Raw genomic sequence first — 10,552 nt, 5'->3', positions numbered from 1 at the left:
CCTGGATCCAGCACTGGTTCATCTAAACAGTTGAAAGAATGTGTTTAAGTAATACAAGCGATTTTTAAGGAATATTTGTAGTTTGTGAAAATCGACACTTAGAAACTTTTCTGGTGAAAACCACACAATGGATTCCTATGAAGGGAAATACAACTTACTGGTAAGTACGGTTAGAATTACTTTTCAGGGTCAGTGCTGGGCTAAAGCATGCAGCACTGTGGTCTCTCCTGATAACAGGTGAGTAAATCGGAATTCGTTGTTCAGATGATTTTAAGTGAATATTTGTAAGTTCCAAAACTCCACACTTAGAAGAATTTTCAAGTGAAGCTAGTCAATGTTAGCCTGTGGAAGGAAATTCAAGTTACTGGTAAGTACGGTTAAAATTACTTTTCAGGATCAGTACTGTGCTCAAAGATGCAGCACTGAGGTCTCTCCTGATAACAGGTGAGTAATTCGGAATTCGTAGTTTGGCTGATTTTATAGGAATATTTGTAAGTTCCAAAACTCCACACTTAGAAGAATTTTCAAGTGAAGCTAGTCAATGTTAGCCTAAGGAAGGAAATTCAAGTTACTGGTAAGTACGGTTAGAAGTACTTTTCTGGATCAGTACTGGACTCAAAGATGCAGCACTGAGGTCTCTCCTGAGCCGGCATTGCTTTTCCACATGGGGAGCAGCTAACATGCTGCTCCACGTGTGGAAAAGCAATCTGCTTTGCTATTTGGAAGAGAGATAGGCTCGATGCAGAGTAAATAGATGGTTACGCCTCAACCAGGCAGGCTTGATGACTTTGTGCAGGAGGCTGAAAGATCAGAGCGATCGTCTTGATAAGGAGGTAGCAGAAGCGGAAGTCACCAGAGCAATCAAACAGTTGAAACGGGGGAAGGCCACAGGGCCTGATGGCATACCCGGCGAACTATATCGGGTTTTAGACACGACTATTGTTCCAACTTTAACTGACTTGTTTAATAACATCTTAATAAACGGAGTGGCGCCTCCCATGTCATGGGGTGAGGCAAATATTGCCCTAGTTCTAAAAACGGGAAAGGATCCGGTGGATTGTGGATCTTATCACCTGATCTCGCTCCTAAATAACGATTATAAGATCTTTGCAGCAATTTTGGCAGCACGTCTTGGGAGCAAGATCGGTACGATTATCCATCATGACCAGAAGGGTTTTATCCGGGGACGCCAACTGGCTGACCTGACTTATGACCTGGTTGGGGCGATTGATATCGCCTCAACTTTTGTTCTGCCTCTTGAGATCATGACGCTCGACGCCACAAAAGCTTTCGATAGGGTCAACTGGCCCTATCTAGATGCCGTAATGAGGAAATTCCAACTTGGTCCTAAATTTCCTCGCGCAATAAACCTGTTATATAGTGATCCTAGGGCCAGCCTCTTGGTCAACGGTGCCCGTACAGAGCCTTTCCAAATTATGAGGGGGACAACACAGGGGTGTCCGCTTTCCCCCCTCCTGTTTAATTTATACGTCGAACCCTTTGTTCAGACTCTTAGGGATGACTGCAGCATCCCGCCTTTCTCTTTCCATGGTTGGCAGAAAAAGGTCGGGCTCTATGCTGACGACATTCTTATCTATAGAACGGACCCCGGTCAGGCCTTCCCCACGGTCGTAAGGAGGGCAGAGGAGTTTGGGAGGTACTCGGGTTATGAAATTAATGCTGGGAAAACAGATCTCATGACCTGGAATATCGATAACCTTCAACTTCCAGTAACACCTCCAATTCACTACCTGGGAGTCAGAATTACCCATTATATTGGTATTTTTGCCCAGACGAATCTAGATCGGGTTTCCCGCAAATCCAAGGCACTGTTGAAAGCATGGTCATTCCTCCCTCTTACGGTTTATGGGAGAACAAGCTTAGTGAAAACGACCATCCTCCCCAAATATACATTTATCTTTAATGCAATCCCACTGACATTTGACTCTAAACAACTCCACAAATGCCAACAATATATTAACTCCTTCATCTGGGGATTTAGGTCCGCCAGGCTGGCCTGGAAAAAACTAAGGAGAAGGAGGGAGAAGGGAGGCCTTGTACTGCCAGACCTGGAATATTACGCCTGGGCATACCCAAATGGGTGTATGTTTAAGGCAATGCTATCTGGCTCTAATCTACCACTGAATGGTTTTTTGTTCAAATTTGGACATCAGAGATATTTCAAGAGGGTGAGGTTAAAGATTCTATACCTCTTCGTAAAAGAATGGACCCAAATAAAAGCTAGGGTTGGGTTGGCATATTTTTCTAATCTTGCTCCAATCTTGGATTCCCCGGGCGTCCCCCCCTGTCTTGCTGATAGCCTTACACCTCCATTATTGGATGCAGGGGTACTAAGATGGGGAGAGTTGGTGGCGGGAGGGATCTTGGTAGAATGGGACATTTTTTCTGAGAGGGTCGGTTCAGCTTTATCCTGGTTTAAATACATGCAATTGGCCAGTTGGTTCCGAGAACAGTTAAAGAAAAATGTAAAACTTGGGGGGTATAGCTCTCTAGAAAAACATCTGGTAGATAGATCAAGGGGCACCAAAGAGGTGGCTTTTTGGTATCGGTCCACCATGGAGGAAGCTGACGGAGATTTCAATCTCCCGGGGGTACTGTGGGGCGGTGATGGTGAAGTTCAGATGGAGGACTTATGGACCAGATCATTGAACAACTTTTAAACTAAGAATTTCATACATACTATTTGGCCATGGGAAAAGTACGTGAAACTCTTAACGACTTTTTGTTGTAAATTTTGACTGCATACATTTGTAAGTAATATTATTTATAATGGAGGAAAATTAATGATGGTGTTTTGTTTTTTCTAGATTGTTTGCCATATCTCATAGTTACGTAAGAAATTGGTCTTAGAAAAAAACATTTAAGATTGTTATTGAGATTGTTGTTTTTTTTTTTTAGATAATCTTCTTGATTGTCTTTTCTTGCCCGCTGTTATGTGATGAGTACTATTGAACTCACTGTTTCGAGTGAATTTCAAGATGTTCTGTGAACAGCAAAAATGGCATCTGAAATGCTTTACAAATGATTTTGTGTTGTAAAAGATAAATTGTAGCTGTATTTTTTGTCTTTTAAAGATGGTAAATTTATAATAATTTTTTTTATATATAGTAGTTGAGAATGGTTTTTGCATAATATTTCTTAAATGGCAAAATAGTTGATAAACCTAGTTTTTCTATTATGTATTAGGAAAAATGATAACATGAAGTGTTTATGTTTTTCTACAAGGAACAAAAAAATTACAACATTCACTATGGAAGAAGAACAGTTTAATATGGAAATTATTTTTGAAATTAGTAACACTTTGATTGAGGAGCTAAATATACCTTTCATGGGGAGCGAGAATGAAGATGAAGGTATTGCTGCTGGACATATCACCTATGATTTTTTAGACGAAACATTGGAAGATGGTTTTGTTCAAGCATTAAACAACATTGAGTTTCATGATATGACTTTTTAAATTAATCATCCAGAAAATGAAATTTCAGACGAAATGATGTTAGAAGTTCTATTAAATTATGAAATGTTACAGGAATACATTTATGATTTAAAATTAAAAATGATTTGAGAGATTCTTCTTGTAGAATTGTAATCATTCAGGTAGTATCTAAGTACTCATGGTGCAAAGTGGACCTTAGGACAAACTTCTATTGATTATGTATGCACTCTTCTATGCACCAGCAAAGTTGTGTTTTATAGCTTTTATTTGCAGGTCTATATTCCTCTGTCTCCCTCACTCTGTCTCCCTCACTCTCCCTTTTTTTGTCTCCCACAGTTTCCCTCTTTCTCTAGCTCCATCTCTCTATCTGCTTCCCTCCCTCCCTCTGTCTGTCACTCTCTATTTTCATCTCTGTCTGTCCCTGTCTTTCTCTCTGTCTCTGTCTCTCGCTGCCTATATCTCTCTGCCCCTGTATCTGTCTCTATCTGTATGTCTCTGTCTTTATCTCTATCACCCTCCCTCTCTCTGTCTCTATCTTTCTCTACCTCCCTCTCTCTGTCTCTTTCTGTCTCCCTTCATCTCTTATTCTGTTTACCTTCCTCTTGCTTGCTCTCTAACTCTCTCTTACTCTCTCTCCATCTATGTCACTCTCTTTCTCTCTGTCCCTCTCTTTCTGTTGCTACAAGGCCGCAGAGGGGAAGCCAGCACGTTTTGCGATTTTCTTCCAGCAAGAAACCCTCCCTTACACCCAACTAAAGTTGAGTTCTATACTGGTTTCTACCCTGAAAGGGGTTTATTAGAGCCCTATGCAAGAGCAGATGTCTGCCATGTAGAGACAACTAACACAAGAAAAGCCAATCCTTGATCCATACGCAGAGCACTTCTTCAATACGGTTTACTCTTGCTGAATTGTGCACAGTTTTAGCTTACAACACTTCATGAATATTCTACCATCAATAAATGAGACAGCAAGCAGAGAGAACATGCCTTGAATTTTCAGAGAGTAGCCATGGAACGTCTCTCTAATGGTTCTATGCAGAATAGCTCTGGCGAGCACCAAAAGTGAAGATAAACTGTGAACACATGCACACACATTTTTTAACTTGGCATGCATACCATACATACTGCTACTCTGAAAGAGGCTACCCTGGCTTTGCTGGGCACAGGCCGCTGATGCCAAGGTTAAGGCTTTGATCTGTAAGTTCAAAACACCAAAAAAAATTCCACAAAAGGAATTGCAGAGCCCCGATTAACACCTCTTAATTAGCAGCCATTATGAGCTAAGTGGTTGCGACACACCCACTATTTGTGGGCGACACAGTACTGTGTCGCGACACACAGTTTGGAAAGCTCTGCCTTAGGCCATGGACTGCTTTAAAGCTGTATAGACTAAGCATGCAGTCTTCTATGTACCTACAAACTAGTCCTTTATACTTTGAATTCATCAGTCTGTATCATTAGACTTTCAGCAATCACTCTCTTTTTGTGATGTTCCATGGCACAGCTTTCTACGTGATATTCATCAGGGACAAATAACTCAATTTTTTTGGCATACTGTTACTTGATAAATATCAGTCCTTTTAACATAGTGTTCTGCGTTAAAGGGGCATGCAATGGGTGTTGCTGGTAGCATTCACAGCAGCACCTATAGATTTTTGACACTGCCCCAGACTTCTGAGAAATTGTAAATTTGAGGCAGTGACAAAAGCATACGCCTCCTAGTGGAGGTGTGAGGAAGGCACAACAATGAAAAATAGTTTTATTTCTGTTTGTTTTTCATTTTTCTATGTTTGCTACATTCTGCAGCACATATAGAAAAAAGAAAAGTCTCCTGTGTTCAATTTTGTACAGCAAGGTTTCCCTTGTTGAACAAAAAGAATTATCCCTGCAACACAGGCACCCTTGTACTTTTGTGCAAATGTGCCTTTAATATTGAATTCTCTAGTCTCTCTTCTTACACTTGCAGCAAACACTCTTTCACCTAGAGAATCTCCTTGTAGAATAGTAATCATTCACAGCCTCATTTATGAGACTTCTTGTGCTATTGGAATGCCACTTTTTGTGATGTTCCGTGGCACAGCTGTCAGCATGATATTTATCAAGCAATACTAAGGCACTTTATTTGGTGTACTGTTGCCTGATAAATATCAGCCGCTTTAATGCAGTATACTGTGTTAAAGGGGTGTGCAATGGGTATTGCTGGGGGTGTTCCCAGCAACACCCATGGCCTTTTGACACTGCCCTACATTTATGAGAAATTGTAAATCTGAGGCACTGCCAAAAACGTATGCCTCCCCAAGGGAGGCGTAAGGAAGGTGCAATGGGAAAAATACTTTCATTTCTCTTCATTTTTTCTTTTTCTATGTGTGCTGATTTCTGCATCCCACATAGAAAAAGGAAGTGTCCTGTGATTATTTTTCTACAGAAAGATTTCCCTACCTGTACAAAAATAATCATCTTTGCAATGCAGGCAGCCTTGCACTATTGTGCAAAGGTTCCTGCGTTCTTGCAGACAGACCATTGTACGCTGGCGCAAGGGAAAAGGATAGGAATGCAATGTATCTTATAGATATGGCGCATTGCTGCTTTTTTCTTTTGCCATAGGGAAGTGTAGTAGGAAGGCCTGCTGCACTTTTGTTCTGCAAAATCTCATAAATAAGGCCTATGTCAGTAGTGAAGTATTCATGGTACAAAGTGGGCCTTAGGGCATAGAGTGTTTCAAACTCCAAAAGACTGGCATACATTGTTCTATGTACCTACATATTTGCCTTATTTATGTTAAACTTTGCAGTTTCTATCTTTTCACTTCCACTAAATACTCTGTTACTGTTGGTATAGTTTTCTTGTGACTCATTGATCACTGTGTACTAAGGCATTCACTTTTTTAAAACAGTAATTAGTAGTTGTACAATAAGTGGTATATCCCCAGAGATATTACAGTTATTGTACATTGTGACATCACCACCATGGATGCATCATATTTATAATGTGGTGCACTATGAGGAAAAAATGGCACAGATATGTGATGTATCTGTGCTGTGAAGATGGTGCATTGCTTGACTTGCATTGGAAGCGCAATGCAGCTCCAGGAATGGTCTTTGGGCTCTATGCTCATAATGCTGTGCAAATCCTTACACCTGCTTCAAACAGGTGCAGAGTTTTGACGCAGTTTAAGCCCAAACGTGACTGAATCAAATCTTTTAGATTTCACTTCGTTACTTTTAAGAGGCATTCCTGTGCCAGAGCACCCCCACCTGCACAGGAAAGCCCCCTTACGGTGCAGGGCTTAACAATGTGACGCACCATCCAATTACGTCACATTGTAAACACCATACATTTTGGCACGTCTTTTGCACTGTGATGCAACAGTTGTGTAAAAGAGGCACAAGGGGGTTGTAAAACCGCCCTTAATACATACAACTTGATCCAGGTAGTTTCACCAATAGTGCAAATTGAAGCATAGACTTGTAACATATTTACATGCATATGTTACATTCAAGTGCTTCGGAGGTACTACAGTATACTATAGGTAAACACTTTATAGATTTATGCTGTAGCACATCCTTATAGTTCTGCACTTTTACATTCTCCATACACTACTAATGTATTCATTCATTCATTTACAAACTACACATTCTTTCTGACAAACTTTTACAGACTAACATAGATTTATAGTTCTTTTTTTACCAGTAGAGGTAGTTCTAAAAATAACTGTTTTTTTTGTCTTTGTAGTTTTATATTATTTTTTAGTTCTTTCAACAATTTTTATTTTATTTATTTATTGTTTAAACCAGAAAAATTGAACTTTTGAAACCAAAAAACTGTGGACCTGGAACAAAAAAGTTAAAAAAAAAATATTTCTTTGGGCAACGGTGCTGCTCTTGCCTCTTCACAATCAGGTCCACAGATTGCTCACCATAGCAAAGCAATTGTTTGCAATGCTTACTGTGGAAGGTGATCTCAGCAAACTGAGGAACAATAATAGGGCTTGGAGTGCTTCCAGAAGGTGTTGGTGGTGCACTTGAGGTGCTAGCCACTGTAGGTGGTGGATTGTCCTGTAGGCTGCATGTTGCCTCCCTTGCGTAATTATTTGGATGCAAGTTTTTGACATGCCGGTCCATACTCGCAGTACCAAAAGAGTACTTTTTTGTTGAGTCACCTCTCGATAATGTAACATCACAGATCTTACATGTGACCTTAGGTGCATTCACCTTTTTTTGACCCTCTGGAAAAGTGAAACATTTCCATATAAAGGCTTCTTTTTTTTCTTCTGAGGGGGCTCGTTTAAAAATTCATTTTCATCTGATGAATGGTCTGAGGGTGTTTGTGGCAGACCAGCCATATTGATGAAAACAGTTCTACAGGACTTCAGCTCCAAAGAAAAGATCCTGCTCCTCAGAAAGTCCAAGTAGAATGATCAAAATGGGAGAGGTCTTTCAACAGTTGGAGTAGGAAGTATTATGAACCAATGAAATCTCTTCTTTTAAAATCACATGGCTGTACGTACTCTTACAGTGCGCTTACGGACCTCTTACACAGCTCTTACTGTGCGAGTACGTATGACATACCGTCGCAATGTACGTAATTGCTTTGAAAAGTAATCTATGGTTATTAAAAGTTTTAAAAAACTATTTTCTTGATTATCCCAGATAATGTCTACCTTTATAATTTACAATAAATACATAGATATATTGTTTTAAACATTATAAAACTTTCGTGGGGTACGCGCACGTTGCGTCGTACTTACGCAAATGACGTCACACGGAAGCGTTGATGCACCGAGTAACGTCAAAACGTATTTGTGACGTATGCGTGTGTACGCGCTGAGTATGACTTACCGTACAAAGGACGGTGCGATTACCCTACGCGTACGGTGCGATTTTCCCCAAAAAAAGAAATTGAATTTAATTTTTATATTTTAAAAAATAATTAAATTATTAAAGATAACATTTTTTAAATTAGTTTTGTTATTAATTTACATTAAAATATGAAATATAAATTAAAAAAATATGTAAATATTTATTCTGAAAATTAAGAAAAAAAGTTTAAAAAGAAAGAAATTTAGGAATTCATATATTTAAAAATTAGCATTTAAAAAACCTTGGAAATTCACTGAAAAAACCATAGGTTTCAGCCACGTTATAGTTAGGAATTAGCATTTAAAAAACCTTAGAAATTCTCTGAAAAAAACATAGGTTTTACACACGTTATAGTTAGGAATTAGCATTTAAAAAACCTTAGAAATTCACTGAAAAAACCATAGGTTTCACACATGTTATAGTTAGCTGGACATTTCACTCGTACAAAACCATTGAAATTCCCCCGTTATAGTTAGTTCAGCTAACTATAACTCGCGCGCCTGCAATGCACTGCTGATGACGTCACATATGACATCATTCATGACATGGTCAGTGACATCTCTCATGACATCACTGATGACATCTCAAATGACATCACTAATGACATCATCCCTGTGATAGAGTGACAGACCTCCTATCAGCGTAATATAACTTTTGATGCACACATTCAAAAATAGAAACTGAAATTTTCAAAAAAATGGAGATACCAATACCAGTTACAACCTATTCAGTAATTCCACCATCTACATACACATTCACTCATTCACCAACAGTTCTATATAGTCAGCCATACATGTACTCACTCATCATATGTACTCATACACCTATACATCCTGTTACACTCCGACACTCATCCTTACAGTTACTCACACACATACCCACACATGCAAATAAACTATCAAACATCCATTTACTTGCAAATAAAGCTATACACACACCACTACACTTACTTTTACAGAAACGTACACATACTTACTCTCTTAAACAATCACTTATAGAAACACATACTTATTTATACAGGAACTCGTCCAATCTCTCACTCTCACTATAAACACGAATATACATCAATAGTCATATATACTAGATTAAAATATATGTAGTTACTCATAAAGATTCCATTGAGACAGTCATTCACTCACTAACACACCCATACACACACTCATCCACCCATACAGTCCTGCACACATGCTGTCTTCAAAACACATACAGTGAGTCAGTCATTCATGCATCTATGCACTAATACCCCCACCAAACCATACAGACACTCATTCTGATACTTTGAAAACCAACTAAAAACCCATATCGACACTCATGTAGCTAGTCACCAACCCATGCAGCCACTTATACACAAAGTGAGACACTGATACAGATATTCACATATTTAAACATTACTCGCTAATACATGTATTCACTAAGATACACTTAATAAGTCAGTTATACAATCATTTTTACAAAAGAAAACATCCATTTAGACACTTATTAACACATTTATTCTTCCATAGACCTTTAGATATACATATATAAAACATATTTGTTTTCCAGAAAGACACACATTCACAGGATGATGTCATCAGTGATGTCATTTGAGATGTCATGAGTGATGTCATGAGTGATGTCACTGACTATGTAATGAGTGATGTAATATGCTACGTCATCAGCAGTGCATTGCGAGCGCGCGAGTTATAGTTAGCTGAACTAACTATAACTGGGGAATGTCAATGGTTTTGTATGAGTGAAATGTCCAGCTAACTATAACATGTGTGAAACCTATGGTTTTTTCAGTGAATTTCTAAGGTTTTTTAAATGCTAATTCCTAACTATAACGTGGCTGAAACCTATGATTTTTTCAGTGAATATATATATATATATATATATATATATATATATATATATATATATATATATATATATATATATATATATATATATATATATATATATTCACTGAAAAAACCATAGGTTATAGACCATATATAGTTAGGAATTCGCATTTACAAAACCTTATTTTACTCACACAAAACCATTGAAATTCCATATATAGTTAGTTGCACTAACTATATATCGCGCACCCGCAATCCACTGCTGATGATGTCACATATTACATCATTCATGACATGGTCAGTGACATCACTGATGACATCACTGATGACATCTCAAATGACATCACTGATGACATCACTGATGACATCTCAAATGACATCACAGATGACATCTCAAATGACATCACTGATGACAT

Source organism: Lissotriton vulgaris, chromosome 1_1 (assembly GCF_964263255.1).
Source record: "Lissotriton vulgaris chromosome 1_1, aLisVul1.2, whole genome shotgun sequence".
Lineage (NCBI taxonomy): Eukaryota > Metazoa > Chordata > Amphibia > Caudata > Salamandridae > Lissotriton > Lissotriton vulgaris.
This window is presented reverse-complemented; position numbering follows the sequence as displayed.